General features: G+C 38.3%; 1 protein-coding gene across 3 annotated transcripts in view; it reads right to left on the bottom strand.

Moving 5' to 3' along the window:
• Window positions 1-24,702, bottom strand: part of gpatch1 (G patch domain containing 1) — a 53,850-nt gene that overhangs the window by 15,753 nt on the left and 13,395 nt on the right. The gene's annotated exons all lie outside the window — the stretch shown is intronic.

Raw genomic sequence — 24,702 nt, 5'->3', positions numbered from 1 at the left:
TATTATAGAGATAACACATGTTATTCTCCTGGTGTCCACTAGGGGCATCAATACTGTATTATAGAGATAATACATGTTGTTCTCCTGGTGTCCACTAGGGGCATCAATACTGTATTATAGAGATAATACATGTTCTCCTGGTGTCCACTAGGGGCGTTAACTCTGTATTATAGAGATAATACATGTTGTTCTCCTGGTGTCCACTAGGGGCATCAATACTGTATTATAGAGATAATACATGTTGTTCTCCTGGTGTCCACTAGGGGCATTAACTCTATATTATAGAGATAATACATGTTGTTCTCCTGGTGTCCACTAGGGGCATTCACTCTATATTATAGAGATAATACATGTTGTTCTCCTGGTGTCCACTAGGGGCATTAACTCTATATTATAGAGATAATACATGTTGTTCTCCTGGTGTCCACTAGGGGCATTAATACTCTATTATAGAGATAATACATGTTATTCTCCTGGTGTCCACTAGGGGCATTAACTCTATATTATAGAGATAATACATGTTATTCTCCTGGTGTCCACTAGGGGCATTAACTCTATATTATAGAGATAATACATGTTGTTCTCCTGGTGTCCACTGGGGGAATTAATACTGTATTATAGAGATAATATATGTTCTCCTGGTGTCCACTAGGGGCATCAATACTGTATTATAGAGATAATACATGTTGTTCTCCTAGTGTCCACTAGGGGCATTAACTCTATATTATAGAGATAATACATGTTGTTCTCCTGGTGTCCACTAGGGGCATTAATACTGTATTATAGAGATAATATATGTTCTCCTGGTGTCCACTAGGGGCATGAATACTGTATTATAGAGATAATACATGTTGTTCTCCTGGTGTCCACTAGGGGCATTAATACTGTATTATAGAGATAATACATGTTGTTCTCCTGGTGTCCACTAGGGGCATTAATACTGTATTATAGAGATAATACATGTTGTTCTCCTTGTGTCCACTAGGGGCATTAACACTGTATTATAGAGATAATACATGTTGTTCTCCTGGTGTCCACTAGGGGCATCAATACTGTATTATAGAGATAATACATGTTGTTCTCCTGGTGTCCACTAGGGGCATCAATACCGTATTATAGAGATAATACATGTTGTTCTCCTGGTGTCCACTAGGGGCATTAATACTGTATTATAGAGATAATATATGTTCTCCTGGTGTCCACTAGGGGCATCAATACTGTATTATAGAGATAATACATGTTGTTCTCCTGGTGTCCACTAGGGGCATTAATACTGTATTATAGAGATAATATATGTTCTCCTGGTGTCCAATAGGGGCATCAATACTGTATTATAGAGATAATACATGTTGTTCTCCTGGTGTCCACTAGGAGCATTAACTCTATATTATAGAGCTAATACATGTTGTTCTCCTGGTGTCCACTAGGGGCATTCACTCTATATTATAGAGATAATACATGTTGTTCTCCTGGTGTCCACTAGGGGCATTCACTCTGTATTATAGAGATAATACATGTTGTTCTCCTGGTGTCCACTAGGGGCATTAACTCTATATTATAGAGATAATACATGTTATTCTCCTGGTGTCCACTAGGGGCATTAACTCTATATTATAGAGATAATACATGTTGTTCTCCTGGTGTCCACTAGGGGCATTAACTCTATATTATAGAGATAATACATGTTGTTCTCCTGGTGTCCACTAGGGGCATCAATACTGTATTATAGAGATAATACATGTTGTTCTCCTGGTGTCCATTAGGGGCATTAACTCTATATTATAGAGATAATACATGTTGTTCTCCTGGTGTCCACTAGGGGCAGTAACTCTATATTATAGAGATAATACATGTTGTTCTCCTGGTGTCCACTAGGGGCATTAACTCTATATTATAGAGATAATACATGTTGTTCTCCTGGTGTCCGCTAGGGGCATTAACTCTATATTATAGAGATAATACATGTTGTTCTCCTGGTGTCCGCTAGGGGCATTAACTCTATATTATAGAGATAATACATGTTGTTCTCCTGGTGTCCATTAGGGGCATTAATGCTGTATTATAGAGATAATACATGTTGTTCTCATGGTGTCCACTAGGGGCATTAATACTGTATTATAGAGATAATACATGTTGTTCTCATGGTGTCCACTAGAGGCATTAACTCTATATTATAGAGATAATACATGTTGTTCTCCTGGTGTCCACTAGGGGCATTAATACTGTATTATAGAGATAATACATGTTGTTCTCCTGGTGTCCACTAGGGGCATCAATACTGTATTATAGAGATAATACATGTTATTCTCTTGGTGTCCACTAGGGGCATTAATACTGTATTATAGAGATAATACATGTTGTTCTCCTGGTGTCCACTAGGGGCATCAATACTGTATTATAGAGATACTACATGTTATTCTCCTGGTGTCCACAAGGGGCATTAATACTGTATTATAGAGATAATACATGTTGTTCTCCTGGTGTCCACTAGGGGCATCAATACTGTATTATAGAGATACTACATGTTGTTCTCCTGGTGTCCGCTAGGGGCATTAACTCTGTATTATAGAGATACTACATGTTGTTCTCCTGGTGTCCACTAGGGGCATTAACTCTATATTATAGAGATAATACATGTTGTTCTCCTGGTGTCCACTAGGGGTATTAATACTGTATTATAGAGATAATACATGTTGTTCTCTTGGTGTCCACTAGGGGCATTAACTCTGTATTATAGAGATAATACATGTGGTTCTACATGTTGTTCTCCTGGTGACCACTAGGGGCATTAACTCTGTATTATAGAGATAATACATGTTGTTCTACATGTTGTTCTCCTGGTGACCACTAGGGGCATCAATACTGTATTATAGAGATACTACATGTTGTTCTCCTGCTGTCCACTAGGGGCATTAATACTGTATTATAGAGATAATACATGTTGTTCTCCTGGTGTCCACTAGGGCATTAACTCTGTATTATAGAGATAATACATGTTGTTCTCCTGGTGTCCACTAGGGGCATTAACTCTGTATTATAGAGATAATACATGTTGTTCTCCTGGTGTCCACTAGGGGCATTAATACTGTATTATAGAGATAATACATGTTGTTCTCCTGGTGTCCACTAGGGGCATTAACTCTGTATTATAGAGATAATACATGTTGTTCTCCTGGTTTCCACTAGGGGCATTAATACTGTATTATAGAGATTCTACATGTTGTTCTCCTGCTGTCCACTAGGGGCATCAATACTGTATTATAGAGATTCTACATGTTGTTCTCCTGGTGTCCACTAGGGGCATCAATACTGTATTATAGAGATAATACATGTTGCTCTCCTGGTGTCCACTAGGGGCATCAATACTGTATTATAGAGATAATACATGTTGTTCTCCTGGTGTCCACTAGGGGCATTAACTCTGTATTATAGAGATAATACATGTTGTTCTCCTGGTGTCCACTAGGGGCATTAACTCTGTATTAGAGATAATACATGTTGTTCTCCTGGTGTCCGCTAGGGGCATTAATACTGTATTATAGAGATAATACATGTTATTCTCCTGGTGTCCACTAGGGGCATCAATACTGTATTATAGAGATAATACATGTTGTTCTCCTGGTGTCCACTAGGGGCATCAATACTGTATTATAGAGATAATACATGTTGTTCTCCTGGTGTCCGCTAGGGGCATTAATACTGTATTATAGAGATAATACATGTTATTCTCCTGGTGTCCACTAGGGGCATCAATACTGTATTATAGAGATAATACATGTTGTTCTCCTGGTGTCCACTAGGGGCATTAACTCTGTATTATAGAGATAATACATGTTGTTCTCCTGGTGTCCACTAGGGGCGTTAACTCTGTATTATAGAGATAATACATGTTGTTCTCCTGGTGTCCACTAGGGGCATCAATACTGTATTATAGAGATAACACATGTTATTCTCCTGGTGTCCACTAGGGGCATCAATACTGTATTATAGAGATAATACATGTTGTTCTCCTGGTGTCCACTAGGGGCGTTAACTCTGTATTATAGAGATAATACATGTTGTTCTCCTGGTGTCCACTAGGGGCATCAATACTGTATTATAGAGATAATACATGTTGTTCTCCTGGTGTCCACTAGGGGCATTAACTCTATATTATAGAGATAATACATGTTGTTCTCCTGGTGTCCACTAGGGGCATTCACCCTATATTATAGAGATAATACATGTTGTTCTCCTGGTGTCCACTAGGGGCATTCACCCTATATTATAGAGATAATACATGTTGTTCTCCTGGTGTCCACTAGGGGCATCAACTCTATATTATAGAGATAATACATGTTGTTCTCCTGGTGTCCACTAGGGGCATTAATACTCTATTATAGAGATAATACATGTTATTCTCCTGGTGTCCACTAGGGGCATTAACTCTATATTATAGAGATAATACATGTTGTTCTCCTGGTGTCCACTAGGGCATTAACTCTATATTATAGAGATAATACATGTTGTTCTCCTGGTGTCCACTAGGGCATTAACTCTGTATTATAGAGATAATACATGTTGTTCTCCTGGTTTCCACTAGGGGCATTAATACTGTATTATAGAGATTCTACATGTTGTTCTCCTGCTGTCCACTAGGGGCATCAATACTGTATTATAGAGATAATACATGTTGTTCTCCTGCTGTCCACTAGGGGCATCAATACTGTATTATAGAGATAATACATGTTGTTCTCCTGGTGTCCACTAGGGGCATTAACTCTGTATTATAGAGATAATACATGTTGTTCTCCTGGTGTCCACTAGGGGCATTAACTCTATTAGAGATAATACATGTTGTTCTCCTGGTGTCCACTAGGGGCATCAATACTGTATTATAGAGATAATACATGTTGTTCTCCTTGTGTCCACTAGGGGCATTAATACTGTATTATAGAGATAATACATGTTGTTCTCCTGGTGTCCACTAGGGGCATCAATACTGTATTGTAGAGATAATACATGTTGTTCTCCTGGTGTCCACTAGGGGCGTTAACTCTGTATTATAGAGATAATACATGTTGTTCTCCTGGTAACCACTAGGGGCATCAATACTGTATTATAGAGATAATACATGTTGTTCTCCTGGTGTCCACTAGGGGCATCAATACTGTATTATAGAGATAATACATGTTGTTCTCCTGGTGTCCACTAGGGGCATCAATACTGTATTATAGAGATAATACATGTTGTTCTCCTTGTGTCCACTAGGGGCATTAATACTGTATTATAGAGATAATACATGTTGTTCTCCTTGTGTCCACTAGGGGCATTAATACTGTATTATAGAGATAATACATGTTGTTCTCCTGCTGTCCACTAGGGGCATCAATACTGTATTATAGAGATAATACATGTTGCTCTCCTGGTGTCCACTAGGGGCATCAATACTGTATTATAGAGATAATACATGTTGTTCTCCTGGTGTCCACTGGGGGAATTAATACTGTATTATAGAGATAATATATGTTCTCCTGGTGTCCACTAGGGGCATCAATACTGTATTATAGAGATAATACATGTTGTTCTCCTGGTGTCCACTAGGGGCATTAACTCTATATTATAGAGATAATACATGTTGTTCTCCTGGTGTCCACTAGGGGCATTAATACTGTATTATAGAGATAATATATGTTCTCCTGGTGTCCACTAGGGGCATGAATACTGTATTATAGAGATAATACATGTTGTTCTCCTGGTGTCCACTAGGGGCATTAATACTGTATTATAGAGATAATACATGTTGTTCTCCTGGTGTCCACTAGGGGCATTAATACTGTATTATAGAGATAATACATGTTGTTCTCCTTGTGTCCACTAGGGGCATTAACACTGTATTATAGAGATAATACATGTTGTTCTCCTGGTGTCCACTAGGGGCATCAATACCGTATTATAGAGATAATACATGTTGTTCTCCTGGTGTCCACTAGGGGCATTAATACTGTATTATAGAGATAATATATGTTCTCCTGGTGTCCACTAGGGGCATCAATACTGTATTATAGAGATAATACATGTTGTTCTCCTGGTGTCCACTAGGGGCATTAATACTGTATTATAGAGATAATATATGTTCTCCTGGTGTCCACTAGGGGCATCAATACTGTATTATAGAGATAATACATGTTGTTCTCCTGGTGTCCACTAGGAGCATTAACTCTATATTATAGAGATAATACATGTTGTTCTCCTGGTGTCCACTAGGGGCATTAATACTGTATTATAGAGATAATATATGTTCTCCTGGTGTCCACTAGGGGCATGAATACTGTATTATAGAGATAATACATGTTGTTCTCCTGGTGTCCACTAGGGGCATTAATACTGTATTATAGAGATAATACATGTTGTTCTCCTGGTGTCCACTAGGGGCATTAATACTGTATTATAGAGATAATACATGTTGTTCTCCTTGTGTCCACTAGGGGCATTAACACTGTATTATAGAGATAATACATGTTGTTCTCCTGGTGTCCACTAGGGGCATCAATACCGTATTATAGAGATAATACATGTTGTTCTCCTGGTGTCCACTAGGGGCATTAATACTGTATTATAGAGATAATATATGTTCTCCTGGTGTCCACTAGGGGCATCAATACTGTATTATAGAGATAATACATGTTGTTCTCCTGGTGTCCACTAGGGGCATTAATACTGTATTATAGAGATAATATATGTTCTCCTGGTGTCCACTAGGGGCATCAATACTGTATTATAGAGATAATACATGTTGTTCTCCTGGTGTCCACTAGGAGCATTAACTCTATATTATAGAGATAATACATGTTGTTCTCCTGGTGTCCACTAGGGGCATTCACTCTATATTATAGAGATAATACATGTTGTTCTCCTGGTGTCCACTAGGGGCATTCACTCTGTATTATAGAGATAATACATGTTGTTCTCCTGGTGTCCACTAGGGGCATTAACTCTATATTATAGAGATAATACATGTTATTCTCCTGGTGTCCACTAGGGGCATTAACTCTATATTATAGAGATAATACATGTTGTTCTCCTGGTGTCCACTAGGGGCATTAACTCTATATTATAGAGATAATACATGTTGTTCTCCTGGTGTCCACTAGGGGCATCAATACTGTATTATAGAGATAATACATGTTGTTCTCCTGGTGTCCATTAGGGGCATTAACTCTATATTATAGAGATAATACATGTTGTTCTCCTGGTGTCCACTAGGGGCAGTAACTCTATATTATAGAGATAATACATGTTGTTCTCCTGGTGTCCACTAGGGGCATTAACTCTATATTATAGAGATAATACATGTTGTTCTCCTGGTGTCCGCTAGGGGCATTAACTCTATATTATAGAGATAATACATGTTGTTCTCCTGGTGTCCATTAGGGGCATTAATGCTGTATTATAGAGATAATACATGTTGTTCTCATGGTGTCCACTAGGGGCATTAATACTGTATTATAGAGATAATACATGTTGTTCTCATGGTGTCCACTAGAGGCATTAACTCTATATTATAGAGATAATACATGTTGTTCTCCTGGTGTCCACTAGGGGCATTAATACTGTATTATAGAGATACTACATGTTGTTCTCCTGGTGTCCACTAGGGGCATCAATACTGTATTATAGAGATAATACATGTTATTCTCTTGGTGTCCAATAGGGGCATTAATACTGTATTATAGAGATAATACATGTTGTTCTCCTGGTGTCCACTAGGGGCATCAATACTGTATTATAGAGATACTACATGTTATTCTCCTGGTGTCCACAAGGGGCATTAATACTGTATTATAGAGATATTACATGTTGTTCTCCTGGTGTCCACTAGGGGCATCAATACTGTATTATAGAGATACTACATGTTGTTCTCCTGGTGTCCGCTAGGGGCATTAACTCTGTATTATAGAGATACTACATGTTGTTCTCCTGGTGTCCACTAGGGGCATTAACTCTATATTATAGAGATAATACATGTTGTTCTCCTGGTGTCCACTAGGGGTATTAATACTGTATTATAGAGATAATACATGTTGTTCTCTTGGTGTCCACTAGGGGCATTAACTCTGTATTATAGAGATAATACATGTGGTTCTACATGTTGTTCTCCTGGTGACCACTAGGGGCATTAACTCTGTATTATAGAGATAATACATGTTGTTCTACATGTTGTTCTCTTGGTGTCCACTAGGGGCATTAACTCTGTATTATAGAGATAATACATGTGGTTCTACATGTTGTTCTCCTGGTGACCACTAGGGGCATTAACTCTGTATTATAGAGATAATACATAATGTTCTACATGTTGTTCTCCTGGTGTCCAGTAGGGGCATCAATACTGTATTATAGAGATACTACATGTTGTTCTCCTGCTGTCCACTAGGGGCATTAATACTGTATTATAGAGATAATACATGTTGTTCTCCTGGTGTCCACTAGGGCATTAACTCTGTATTATAGAGATAATACATGTTGTTCTCCTGGTGTCCACTAGGGGCATTAACTCTGTATTATAGAGATAATACATGTTGTTCTCCTGGTGTCCACTAGGGGCATTAATACTGTATTATAGAGATAATACATGTTGTTCTCCTGGTGTCCACTAGGGCATTAACTCTGTATTATAGAGATAATACATGTTGTTCTCCTGGTTTCCACTAGGGGCATTAATACTGTATTATAGAGATTCTACATGTTGTTCTCCTGCTGTCCACTAGGGGCATCAATACTGTATTATAGAGATAATACATGTTGCTCTCCTGGTGTCCACTAGGGGCATCAATACTGTATTATAGAGATAATACATGTTGTTCTCCTGGTGTCCACTAGGGGCATTAACTCTGTATTATAGAGATAATACATGTTGTTCTCCTGGTGTCCACTAGGGGCATTAACTCTATTAGAGATAATACATGTTGTTCTCCTGGTGTCCACTAGGGGCATCAATACTGTATTATAGAGATAATACATGTTGTTCTCCTTGTGTCCACTAGGGGCATTAATACTGTATTATAGAGATAATACATGTTGTTCTCCTGGTGTCCACTAGGGGCATCAATACTGTATTGTAGAGATAATACATGTTGTTCTCCTGGTGTCCACTAGGGGCGTTAACTCTGTATTATAGAGATAATACATGTTGTTCTCCTGGTAACCACTAGGGGCATCAATACTGTATTATAGAGATAATACATGTTGTTCTCCTGGTGTCCACTAGGGGCATCAATACTGTATTATAGAGATAATACATGTTGTTCTCCTGGTGTCCACTAGGGGCATCAATACTGTATTATAGAGATAATACATGTTGTTCTCCTTGTGTCCACTAGGGGCATTAATACTGTATTATAGAGATAATACATGTTGTTCTCCTGCTGTCCACTAGGGGCATCAATACTGTATTATAGAGATAATACATGTTGCTCTCCTGGTGTCCACTAGGGGCATCAATACTGTATTATAGAGATAATACATGTTGTTCTCCTGGTGTCCACTAGGGGCATTAACTCTGTATTATAGAGATAATACATGTTGTTCTCCTGGTGTCCACTAGGGGCATTAACTCTGTATTAGAGATAATACATGTTGTTCTCCTGGTGTCCACTAGGGGCATCAATACTGTATTATAGAGATAATACATGTTGTTCTCCTTGTGTCCACTAGGGGCATTAATACTGTATTATAGAGATAATACATGTTGTTCTCCTGGTGTCCACTAGGGGCATCAATACTGTATTGTAGAGATAATACATGTTGTTCTCCTGGTGTCCACTAGGGGCGTTAACTCTGTATTATAGAGATAATACATGTTGTTCTCCTGGTAACCACTAGGGGCATCAATACTGTATTATAGAGATAATACATGTTGTTCTCCTGGTGTCCACTAGGGGCATCAATACTGTATTATAGAGATAATACATGTTGTTCTCCTGGTGTCCACTAGGGGCATCAATACTGTATTATAGAGATAATACATGTTGTTCTCCTTGTGTCCACTAGGGGCATTAATACTGTATTATAGAGATAATACATGTTGTTCTCCTTGTGTACACTAGGGGCATTAATACTGTATTATAGAGATAATACATGTTGTTCTCCTGGTGTCCACTAGGGGCATTAACTCTATATTATAGAGATAATACATGTTGTTCTCCTGGTGTCCGCTAGGGGCATTAACTCTATATTATAGAGATAATACATGTTGTTCTCCTGGTGTCCATTAGGGGCATTAATGCTGTATTATAGAGATAATACATGTTGTTCTCATGGTGTCCACTAGGGGCATTAATACTGTATTATAGAGATAATACATGTTGTTCTCATGGTGTCCACTAGAGGCATTAACTCTATATTATAGAGATAATACATGTTGTTCTCCTGGTGTCCACTAGGGGCATTAATACTGTATTATAGAGATACTACATGTTGTTCTCCTGGTGTCCACTAGGGGCATCAATACTGTATTATAGAGATAATACATGTTATTCTCTTGGTGTCCAATAGGGGCATTAATACTGTATTATAGAGATAATACATGTTGTTCTCCTGGTGTCCACTAGGGGCATCAATACTGTATTATAGAGATACTACATGTTATTCTCCTGGTGTCCACAAGGGGCATTAATACTGTATTATAGAGATATTACATGTTGTTCTCCTGGTGTCCACTAGGGGCATCAATACTGTATTATAGAGATACTACATGTTGTTCTCCTGGTGTCCGCTAGGGGCATTAACTCTGTATTATAGAGATACTACATGTTGTTCTCCTGGTGTCCACTAGGGGCATTAACTCTATATTATAGAGATAATACATGTTGTTCTCCTGGTGTCCACTAGGGGTATTAATACTGTATTATAGAGATAATACATGTTGTTCTCTTGGTGTCCACTAGGGGCATTAACTCTGTATTATAGAGATAATACATGTGGTTCTACATGTTGTTCTCCTGGTGACCACTAGGGGCATTAACTCTGTATTATAGAGATAATACATGTTGTTCTACATGTTGTTCTCTTGGTGTCCACTAGGGGCATTAACTCTGTATTATAGAGATAATACATGTGGTTCTACATGTTGTTCTCCTGGTGACCACTAGGGGCATTAACTCTGTATTATAGAGATAATACATAATGTTCTACATGTTGTTCTCCTGGTGTCCAGTAGGGGCATCAATACTGTATTATAGAGATACTACATGTTGTTCTCCTGCTGTCCACTAGGGGCATTAATACTGTATTATAGAGATAATACATGTTGTTCTCCTGGTGTCCACTAGGGCATTAACTCTGTATTATAGAGATAATACATGTTGTTCTCCTGGTGTCCACTAGGGGCATTAACTCTGTATTATAGAGATAATACATGTTGTTCTCCTGGTGTCCACTAGGGGCATTAATACTGTATTATAGAGATAATACATGTTGTTCTCCTGGTGTCCACTAGGGCATTAACTCTGTATTATAGAGATAATACATGTTGTTCTCCTGGTTTCCACTAGGGGCATTAATACTGTATTATAGAGATTCTACATGTTGTTCTCCTGCTGTCCACTAGGGGCATCAATACTGTATTATAGAGATAATACATGTTGCTCTCCTGGTGTCCACTAGGGGCATCAATACTGTATTATAGAGATAATACATGTTGTTCTCCTGGTGTCCACTAGGGGCATTAACTCTGTATTATAGAGATAATACATGTTGTTCTCCTGGTGTCCACTAGGGGCATTAACTCTATTAGAGATAATACATGTTGTTCTCCTGGTGTCCACTAGGGGCATCAATACTGTATTATAGAGATAATACATGTTGTTCTCCTTGTGTCCACTAGGGGCATTAATACTGTATTATAGAGATAATACATGTTGTTCTCCTGGTGTCCACTAGGGGCATCAATACTGTATTGTAGAGATAATACATGTTGTTCTCCTGGTGTCCACTAGGGGCGTTAACTCTGTATTATAGAGATAATACATGTTGTTCTCCTGGTAACCACTAGGGGCATCAATACTGTATTATAGAGATAATACATGTTGTTCTCCTGGTGTCCACTAGGGGCATCAATACTGTATTATAGAGATAATACATGTTGTTCTCCTGGTGTCCACTAGGGGCATCAATACTGTATTATAGAGATAATACATGTTGTTCTCCTTGTGTCCACTAGGGGCATTAATACTGTATTATAGAGATAATACATGTTGTTCTCCTGCTGTCCACTAGGGGCATCAATACTGTATTATAGAGATAATACATGTTGCTCTCCTGGTGTCCACTAGGGGCATCAATACTGTATTATAGAGATAATACATGTTGTTCTCCTGGTGTCCACTAGGGGCATTAACTCTGTATTATAGAGATAATACATGTTGTTCTCCTGGTGTCCACTAGGGGCATTAACTCTGTATTAGAGATAATACATGTTGTTCTCCTGGTGTCCACTAGGGGCATCAATACTGTATTATAGAGATAATACATGTTGTTCTCCTTGTGTCCACTAGGGGCATTAATACTGTATTATAGAGATAATACATGTTGTTCTCCTGGTGTCCACTAGGGGCATCAATACTGTATTGTAGAGATAATACATGTTGTTCTCCTGGTGTCCACTAGGGGCGTTAACTCTGTATTATAGAGATAATACATGTTGTTCTCCTGGTAACCACTAGGGGCATCAATACTGTATTATAGAGATAATACATGTTGTTCTCCTGGTGTCCACTAGGGGCATCAATACTGTATTATAGAGATAATACATGTTGTTCTCCTGGTGTCCACTAGGGGCATCAATACTGTATTATAGAGATAATACATGTTGTTCTCCTTGTGTCCACTAGGGGCATTAATACTGTATTATAGAGATAATACATGTTGTTCTCCTTGTGTACACTAGGGGCATTAATACTGTATTATAGAGATAATACATGTTGTTCTCCTGGTGTCCACTAGGGGCATCAATACTGTATTGTAGAGATAATACATGTTGTTCTCCTGGTGTCCACTAGGGGCATTAACTCTATATTATAGAGATAATACATGTTGTTCTCCTGGTGTCCACTAGGGGCATTAACTCTATATTATAGAGATAATACATGTTGTTCTCCTGGTGTCCACTAGGGGCATTAATACTGTATTATAGAGATAATATATGTTCTCCTGGTGTCCACTAGGGGCATCAATACTGTATTATAGAGATAATACATGTTGTTCTCCTGGTGTCCGCTAGGGGCATTAACTCTATATTATAGATATACTACATGTTTTTCTCCTGGTGTCCATTAGGGGCATTAACTCTATATTATAGAGATAATACATGTTGTTCTCCTGGTGTCCACTAGGGGCATTAACTCTATATTATAGAGATAATACATGTTGTTCTCCTGGTGTCCACTAGGGGCATTAATACTGTATTATAGAGATAATATATGTTCTCCTGGTGTCCACTAGGGGCATCAATACTGTATTATAGAGATAATACATGTTGTTCTCCTGGTGTCCACTAGGGGCATTAACTCTATATTATAGAGATAATACATGTTGTTATACTGGTGTCCGCTAGGGGCATTAACTCTATATTATAGATATACTACATGTTGTTCTCCTGGTGTCCATTAGGGGCATTAACTCTATATTATAGAGATAATACATGTTGTTCTCCTGGTGTCCACAAGGGGCATTAACTCTATATTATAGAGATAATACATGTTGTTCTCCTGGTGTCCACTAGGGGCATTCACTCTATATTATAGAGATAATACATGTTGTTCTCCTGGTGTCCACTAGGGGCATTAATACTGTATTATAGAGATAATATATGTTCTCCTGGTGTCCACTAGGGGCATCAATACTGTATTATAGAGATAATACATGTTGTTCTCCTGGTGTCCACTAGGGGCATTAACTCTATATTATAGAGATAATACATGTTGTTCTCCTGGTGTCCGCTAGGGGCATTAACTCTATATTATAGATATACTACATGTTGTTCTCCTGGTGTCCATTAGGGGCATTAACTCTATATTATAGAGATAATACATGTTGTTCTCCTGGTGTCCACTAGGGGCATTAACTCTATATTATAGAGATAATACATGTTGTTCTCCTGGTGTCCACTAGGGGCATTCACTCTATATTATAGAGATAATACATGTTGTTCTCCTGGTGTCCACTAGGGGCATTCACTCTGTATTATAGAGATAATACATGTTGTTCTCCTGGTGTCCACTAGGGGCATTAACTCTATATTATAGAGATAATACATGTTATTCTCCTGGTGTCCACTAGGGGCATTCACTCTATATTATAGAGATAATACATGTTGTTCTCCTGGTGTCCACTAGGGGCATTCACTCTGTATTATAGAGATAATACATGTTGTTCTCCTGGTGTCCACTAGGGGCATTAACTCTATATTATAGAGATAATACATGTTATTCTCCTGGTGTCCACTAGGGGCATTAACTCTATATTATAGAGATAATACATGTTGTTCTCCTGGTGTCCACTAGGGGCATTAACTCTATATTATAGAGATAATACATGTTGTTCTCCTGGTGTCCACTAGGGGCATCAATACTGTATTATAGAGATAATACATGTTGTTCTCCTGGTGTCCACTAGGGGCATCAATACTGTATTATAGAGATAATACATGTTGTTCTCCTGGTGTCCACTAGGGGCATTAACTCTATATTATAGAGATAATACATGTTGTTCTCCTGGTGTCCGCTAGGGGCATTAACTCTATATTATAGATATACTACATGTTGTTCTCCTGGTGTCCATTAGGGGCATTAACTCTATATTATAGAGATAATACATGTTGTTCTCCTGGTGTCCACTAGGGGCATTAATACTGTATTATAGAGATAATACATGTTGTTCTCATGGTGTCCACTAGGGGCATTAACTCTATATTATAGAGATAATACATGTTGTTCTCCTGGTGTCCACTAGGGGCATTAATACTGTATTATAGAGATAATACATGTTGTTCTCCTGGTGTCCACTAGGGGCATCAATACTGTATTATAGAGATAATACATGTTATTCTCTTGGTGTCCACTAGGGGCATTAATACTGTATTATAGAGATAATACATGTTGTTCTCCTGGTGTCCACTAGGGGCATCAATACTGTATTATAGAGATACTACATGTTATTCTCCTGGTGTCCACAAGGGGCATTAATACTGTATTATAGAGATAATACATGTTGTTCTCCTGGTGTCCACTAGGGGCATCAATACTGTATTATAGAGATAATACATGTTGTTCTCCTGCTGTCCACTAGGGGCATCAATACTCTATTATAGAGATAATACATGTTGTTCTCCTGGTGTCCACTAGGGGCATCAATACTGTATTATAGAGATACTACATGTTGTTCTCCTGGTGTCCGCTAGGGGCATTAACTCTGTATTATAGAGATACTACATGTTGTTCTCCTGGTGTCCACTAGGGGCATTAACTCTATATTATAGAGATAATACATGTTGTTCTCTTGGTGTCCACTAGGGGCATTAACTCTGTATTATAGAGATAATACATGTGGTTCTACATGTTGTTCTCCTGGTGACCACTAGGGGCATTAACTCTGTATTATAGAGATAATACATGTTGTTCTACATGTTGTTCTCCTGGTGTCCACTAGGGGCATCAATACTGTATTATAGAGATACTACATGTTGTTCTCCTGCTGTCCACTAGGGGCATTAATACTGTATTATAGAGATAATACATGTTGTTCTCCTGGTGTCCACTAGGGCATTAACTCTGTATTATAGAAATAATACATGTTGTTCTCCTGGTGTCCACTAGGGGCATTAACTCTGTATTATAGAGATAATACATGTTGTTCTACTGGTGTCCACTAGGGGCATTAATACTGTATTATAGAGATAATACATGTTGTTCTCCTGGTGTCCACTAGGGCATTAACTCTGTATTATAGAGATAATACATGTTGTTCTCCTGGTGTCCACTAGGGGCATTAACTCTGTATTATAGAGATAATACATGTTGTTCTCCTGGTGTCCACTAGGGGCATTAATACTGTATTATAGAGATACTACATGTTGTTCTCCTGCTGTCCACTAGGGGCATCAATACTGTATTATAGAGATAATACATGTTGCTCTCCTGGTGTCCACTAGGGGCATCAATACTGTATTATAGAGATAATACATGTTGTTCTCCTGGTGTCCACTAGGGGCATTAACTCTGTATTATAGAGATAATACATGTTGTTCTCCTGGTGTCCACTAGGGGCATTAACTCTGTATTAGAGATAATACATGTTGTTCTCCTGGTGTCCACTAGGGGCATCAATACTGTATTATAGAGATAATACATGTTGTTCTCCTGGTGTCCACAAGGGGCATCAATACTGTATTATAGAGATACTACATGTTGTTCTCCTGGTGTCCACTAGGGGCATCAATACTGTATTATAGAGATACTACATGTTGTTCTCCTGGTGTCCCCTAGGGGCATTAACTCTGTATTATAGAGATAATACATGTTCTCCTGGTGTCCACTAGGGGCATTAACTCTATATTATAGAGATAATACATGTTGTTCTCCTGGTGTCCACTAGGGGCATTCACTCTATATTATAGAGATAATACATGTTGTTCTCCTGGTGTCCACTAGGGGCATTCACTCTGTATTATAGAGATAATACATGTTGTTCTCCTGGTGTCCACTAGGGGCATTAACTCTATATTATAGAGATAATACATGTTATTCTCCTGGTGTCCACTAGGGGCATTCACTCTATATTATAGAGATAATACATGTTGTTCTCCTGGTGTCCACTAGGGGCATTCACTCTGTATTATAGAGATAATACATGTTGTTCTCCTGGTGTCCACTAGGGGCATTAACTCTATATTATAGAGATAATACATGTTATTCTCCTGGTGTCCACTAGGGGCATTAACTCTATATTATAGAGATAATACATGTTGTTCTCCTGGTGTCCACTAGGGGCATTAACTCTATATTATAGAGATAATACATGTTGTTCTCCTGGTGTCCGCTAGGGGCATCAATACTGTATTATAGAGATAATACATGTTGTTCTCCTGGTGTCCACTAGGGGCATCAATACTGTATTATAGAGATAATACATGTTGTTCTCCTGGTGTCCACTAGGGGCATTAACTCTATATTATAGAGATAATACATGTTGTTCTCCTGGTGTCCGCTAGGGGCATTAACTCTATATTATAGATATACTACATGTTGTTCTCCTGGTGTCCATTAGGGGCATTAACTCTATATTATAGAGATAATACATGTTGTTCTCCTGGTGTCCACTAGGGGCATTAATACTGTATTATAGAGATAATACATGTTGTTCTCATGGTGTCCACTAGGGGCATTAACTCTATATTATAGAGATAATACATGTTGTTCTCCTGGTGTCCACTAGGGGCATTAATACTGTATTATAGAGATAATACATGTTGTTCTCCTGGTGTCCACTAGGGGCATCAATACTGTATTATAGAGATAATACATGTTATTCTCTTGGTGTCCACTAGGGGCATTAATACTGTATTATAGAGATAATACATGTTGTTCTCCTGGTGTCCACTAGGGGCATCAATACTGTATTATAGAGATACTACATGTTATTCTCCTGGTGTCCACAAGGGGCATTAATACTGTATTATAGAGATAATACATGTTGTTCTCCTGGTGTCCACTAGGGGCATCAATACTGTATTATAGAGATAATACATGTTGTTCTCCTGCTGTCCACTAGGGGCATCAATACTCTATTATAGAGATAATACATGTTGTTCTCCTGGTGTCCACTAGGGGCATCAATACTGTATTATAGAGATACTACATGTTGTTCTCCTGGTGTCCGCTAGGGGCATTAACTCTGTATTATAGAGATACTACATGTTGTTCTCCTGGTGTCCACTAGGGGCATTAACTCTATATTATAGAGATAATACATGTTGTTCTCTTGGTGTCCACTAGGGGCATTAACTCTGTATTATAGAGATAATACATGTGGTTCTACATGTTGTTCTCCTGGTGACCACTAGGGGCATTAACTCTGTATTATAGAGATAATACATGTTGTTCTACATGTTGTTCTCCTGGTGTCCACTAGGGGCATCAATACTGTATTATAGAGATACTACATGTTGTTCTCCTGCTGTCCACTAGGGGCATTAATACTGTATTATAGAGATAATACATGTTGTTCTCCTGGTGTCCACTAGGGCATTAACTCTGTATTATAGAAATAATACATGTTGTTCTCCTGGTGTCCACTAGGGGCATTAACTCTGTATTATAGAGATAATACATGTTGTTCTACTGGTGTCCACTAGGGGCATTAATACTGTATTATAGAGATAATACATGTTGTTCTCCTGGTGTCCACTAGGGCATTAACTCTGTATTATAGAGATAATACATGTTGTTCTCCTGGTGTCCACTAGGGGCATTAACTCTGTATTATAGAGATAATACATGTTGTTCTCCTGGTGTCCACTAGGGGCATTAATACTGTATTATAGAGATACTACATGTTGTTCTCCTGCTGTCCACTAGGGGCATCAATACTGTATTATAGAGATAATACATGTTGCTCTCCTGGTGTCCACTAGGGGCATCAATACTGTATTATAGAGATAATACATGTTGTTCTCCTGGTGTCCACTAGGGGCATTAACTCTGTATTATAGAGATAATACATGTTGTTCTCCTGGTGTCCACTAGGGGCATTAACTCTGTATTAGAGATAATACATGTTGTTCTCCTGGTGTCCACTAGGGGCATCAATACTGTATTATAGAGATAATACATGTTGTTCTCCTGGTGTCCACAAGGGGCATCAATACTGTATTATAGAGATACTACATGTTGTTCTCCTGGTGTCCACTAGGGGCATCAATACTGTATTATAGAGATACTACATGTTGTTCTCCTGGTGTCCCCTAGGGGCATTAACTCTGTATTATAGAGATAATACATGTTCTCCTGGTGTCCACTAGGGGCATCAATACTGTATTATAGAGATAATACATGTTGTTCTCCTGGTGTCCACTAGGGGCATCAATACTGTATTATAGAGATAATACATGTTGTTCTCCTGGTGTCCACTAGGGGCATCAATACTGTATTATATAGATAATACATGTTGTTCTCCTTGTGTCCACTAGGGGCATTAATACTGTATTATAGAGATAATACATGTTGTTCTCCTTGTGTCCACTAGGGGCATTAATACTGTATTATAGAGATAATACATGTTGTTCTCCTGGTGTCCACTAGGGGCATCAATACTGTATTATAGAGATAATACATGTTGTTCTCCTGGTGTCCACTAGGGGCGTTAACTCTGTATTATAGAGATAATACATGTTGTTCTCCTGGTGTCCACTAGGGGCATCAATACTGTATTATAGAGATAATACATGTTGTTCTCCTGGTGTCCACTAGGGGCATTAACTCTATATTATAGAGATAATACATGTTGTTCTCCTGGTGTCCACTAGGGGCATTAATACTGTATTATAGAGATAATATATGTTCTCCTGGTGTCCACTAGGGGCATCAATACTGTATTATAGAGATAATACATGTTGTTCTCCTGGTGTCCACTAGGGGCATTAACTCTATATTATAGAGATAATACATGTTGTTCTCCTGGTGTCCACTAGGGGCATTAATACTGTATTATAGAGATAATATATGTTCTCCTGGTGTCCACTAGGGGCATCAATACTGTATTATAGAGATAATACATGTTGTTCTCCTGGTGTCCACTAGGGGCATTAACTCTATATTATAGAGATAATACATGTTGTTCTCCTGGTGTCCGCTAGGGGCATTAACTCTATATTATAGATATACTACATGTTGTTCTCCTGGTGTCCATTAGGGGCATTAACTCTATATTATAGAGATAATACATGTTGTTCTCCTGGTGTCCACTAGGGGCATTAATACTGTATTATAGAGATAACATATGTTCTCCTGGTGTCCACTAGGGGCATCAATACTGTATTATAGAGATAATACATGTTGTTCTCCTGGTGTCCGCTAGGGGCATTAACTTTATATTATAGAGATACTACATGTTGTTCTCCTGGTGTCCACTAGGGGCATTCACTCTATATTATAGAGATAATACATGTTGTTCTCCTGGTGTCCACTAGGGGCATTAATACTGTATTATAGAGATAATATATGTTCTCCTGGTGTCCACTAGGGGCATCAATACTGTATTATAGAGATAATACATGTTGTTCTCCTGGTGTCCACTAGGGGCATTAACTCTATATTATAGAGATAATACATGTTGTTCTCCTGGTGTCCGCTAGGGGCATTAACTCTATATTATAGATATACTACATGTTGTTCTCCTGGTGTCCATTAGGGGCATTAACTCTATATTATAGAGATAATACATGTTGTTCTCCTGGTGTCCGCTAGGGGCATTAACTCTATATTATAGATATACTACATGTTGTTCTCCTGGTGTCCATTAGGGGCATTAACTCTATATTATAGAGATAATACATGTTGTTCTCCTGGTGTCCACTAGGGGCATTAACTCTATATTATAGAGATAATACATGTTGTTCTCCTGGTGTCCACTAGGGGCATTAATACTGTATTATAGAGATAATATATGTTCTCCTGGTGTCCACTAGGGGCATCAATACTGTATTATAGAGATAATACATGTTGTTCTCATGGTGTCCACTAGGGGCATTAACTCTATATTATAGAGATAATATATGTTCTCCTGGTGTCCACTAGGGGCATCAATACTGTATTATAGAGATAATACATGTTGTTCTCCTGGTGTCCACTAGGGGCATTAATACTGTATTATAGAGATAATATATGTTCTCCTGGTGTCCACTAGGGGCATCAATACTGTATTATAGAGATAATACATGTTGTTCTCCTGGTGTCCACTAGGGGCATTAACTCTATATTATAGAGATAATACATGTTGTTCTCCTGGTGTCCACTAGGGGCATTCACTGTATATTATAGAGATAATACATGTTGTTCTCCTGGTGTCCACTAGGGGCATTCACTCTATATTATAGAGATAATACATGTTGTTCTCCTGGTGTCCACTAGGGGCATTAACTCTATATTATAGAGATAATACATGTTATTCTCCTGGTGTCCACTAGGGGCATTAACTCTATATTATAGAGATAATACATGTTGTTCTCCTGGTGTCCGCTAGGGGCATTAACTCTATATTATAGAGATAATACATGTTGTTCTCCTGGTGTCCATTAGGGGCATTAATGCTGTATTATAAAGATAATACACGTTGTTCTCCTGGTGTCCACTAGGGGCATTAATACTGTATTATAGAGATAATACATGTTGTTCTCCTGGTGTCCACTAGGGGCATCAATACTGTATTATAGAGATAATACATGTTATTCTCTTGGTGTCCACTAGGGGCATTAATACTGTATTATAGAGATAATACATGTTGTTCTCCTGGTGTCCACTAGGGGCATCAATACTGTATTATAGAGATACTACATGTTATTCTCCTGGTGTCCACAAGGGGCATTAATACTGTATTATAGAGATAATACATGTTGTTCTCCTGGTGTCCACTAGGGGCATCAATACTGTATTATAGAGATACTACATGTTGTTCTCCTGGTGTCCGCTAGGGGCATTAACTCTGTATTATAGAGATACTACATGTTGTTCTCCTGGTGTCCACTAGGGGCATTAACTCTATATTATAGAGATAATACATGTTGTTCTCTTGGTGTCCACTAGGGGCATTAACTCTGTATTATAGAGATAATACATGTGGTTCTACATGTTGTTCTCCTGGTGACCACTAGGGGCATTAACTCTGTATTATAGAGATAATACATGTTGTTCTACATGTTGTTCTCCTGGTGTCCACTAGGGGCATCAATACTGTATTATATAGATACTACATGTTGTTCTCCTGCTGTCCACTAGGGGCATTAATACTGTATTATAGAGATAATACATGTTGTTCTCCTGGTGTCCACTAGGGCATTAACTCTGTATTATAGAGATAATACATGTTGTTCTCCTGGTGTCCACTAGGGGCATTAACTCTGTATTATAGAGATAATACATGTTGTTCTCCTGGTGTCCACTAGGGGCATTAATACTGTATTATAGAGATACTACATGTTGTTCTCCTGCTGTCCACTAGGGGCATCAATACTGTATTATAGAGATAATACATGTTGCTCTCCTGGTGTCCACTAGGGGCATCAATACTGTATTATAGAGATAATACATGTTGTTCTCCTGGTGTCCACTAGGGGCATTAACTCTGTATTATAGAGATAATACATGTTGTTCTCCTGGTGTCCACTAGGGGCATTAACTCTGTATTAGAGATAATACATGTTGTTCTCCTGGTGTCCACTAGGGGCATCAATACTGTATTATAGAGATAATACATGTTGTTCTCCTGGTGTCCACTAGGGGCATCAATACTGTATTATAGAGATACTACATGTTGTTCTCCTGGTGTCCACTAGGGGCATCAATACTGTATTATAGAGATACTATATGTTGTTCTCCTGGTGTCCCCTAGGGGCATTAACTCTGTATTATAGAGATAATACATGTTCTCCTGGTGTCCACTAGGGGCATCAATACTGTATTATAGAGATAATACATGTTGTTCTCCTGGTGTCCACTAGGGGCATTAATACTGTATTATAGAGATAATATATGTTCTCCTGGTGTCCACTAGGGGCATCAATACTGTATTATAGAGATAATACATGTTGTTCTCCTGGTGTCCACTAGGGGCATTCACTCTATATTATAGAGATACTACATGTTGTTCTCCTGGTGTCCACTAGGGGCATTAATACTGTATTATAGAGATAATATATGTTCTCCTGGTGTCCACTAGGGGCATCAATACTGTATTATAGAGATAATACATGTTGTTCTCCTGGTGTCCACTAGGGGCATTAACTCTATATTATAGAGATAATACATGTTGTTCTCCTGGTGTCCGCTAGGGGCATTAACTCTATATTATAGATATACTACATGTTGTTCTCCTGGTGTCCATTAGGGGCATTAACTCTATATTATAGAGATAATACATGTTGTTCTCCTGGTGTCCGCTAGGGGCATTAACTCTATATTATAGATATACTACATGTTGTTCTCCTGGTGTCCATTAGGGGCATTAACTCTATATTATAGAGATAATACATGTTGTTCTCCTGGTGTCCACTAGGGGCATTAACTCTATATTATAGAGATAATACATGTTGTTCTCCTGGTGTCCACTAGGGGCATTAATACTGTATTATAGAGATAATATATGTTCTCCTGGTGTCCACTAGGGGCATCAATACTGTATTATAGAGATAATACATGTTGTTCTCATGGTGTCCACTAGGGGCATTAACTCTATATTATAGAGATAATATATGTTCTCCTGGTGTCCACTAGGGGCATCAATACTGTATTATAGAGATAATACATGTTGTTCTCCTGGTGTCCACTAGGGGCATTAATACTGTATTATAGAGATAATATATGTTCTCCTGGTGTCCACTAGGGGCATCAATACTGTATTATAGAGATAATACATGTTGTTCTCCTGGTGTCCACTAGGGGCATTAACTCTATATTATAGAGATAATACATGTTGTTCTCCTGGTGTCCACTAGGGGCATTCACTGTATATTATAGAGATAATACATGTTGTTCTCCTGGTGTCCACTAGGGGCATTCACTCTATATTATAGAGATAATACATGTTGTTCTCCTGGTGTCCACTAGGGGCATTAACTCTATATTATAGAGATAATACATGTTATTCTCCTGGTGTCCACTAGGGGCATTAACTCTATATTATAGAGATAATACATGTTGTTCTCCTGGTGTCCGCTAGGGGCATTAACTCTATATTATAGAGATAATACATGTTGTTCTCCTGGTGTCCATTAGGGGCATTAATGCTGTATTATAAAGATAATACACGTTGTTCTCCTGGTGTCCACTAGGGGCATTAATACTGTATTATAAAAATAATACATGTTGTTCTCCTGGTGTCCACTAGGGGCATCAATACTGTATTATAGAGATAATACATGTTATTCTCTTGGTGTCCACTAGGGGCATTAATACTGTATTATAGAGATAATACATGTTGTTCTCCTGGTGTCCACTAGGGGCATCAATACTGTATTATAGAGATACTACATGTTATTCTCCTGGTGTCCACAAGGGGCATTAATACTGTATTATAGAGATAATACATGTTGTTCTCCTGGTGTCCACTAGGGGCATTAATACTGTATTATAGAGATAATATATGTTCTCCTGGTGTCCACTAGGGGCATCAATACTGTATTATAGAGATAATACATGTTGTTCTCCTGGTGTCCACTAGGGGCATTAACTCTATATTATAGAGATAATACATGTTGTTCTCCTGGTGTCCGCTAGGGGCATTAACTCTATATTATAGATATACTACATGTTGTTCTCCTGGTGTCCATTAGGGGCATTAACTCTATATTATAGAGATAATACATGTTGTTCTCCTGGTGTCCACTAGGGGCATTAACTCTATATTATAGAGATAATACATGTTGTTCTCCTGGTGTCCACTAGGGGCATTAACTCT

This window comes from Cyclopterus lumpus, chromosome 3, assembly GCF_009769545.1.
Source record: "Cyclopterus lumpus isolate fCycLum1 chromosome 3, fCycLum1.pri, whole genome shotgun sequence".
Lineage (NCBI taxonomy): Eukaryota > Metazoa > Chordata > Actinopteri > Perciformes > Cyclopteridae > Cyclopterus > Cyclopterus lumpus.
Note: the sequence above shows the minus strand (reverse complement) of the source record. Positions and strands in the feature narration are given on the sequence as shown.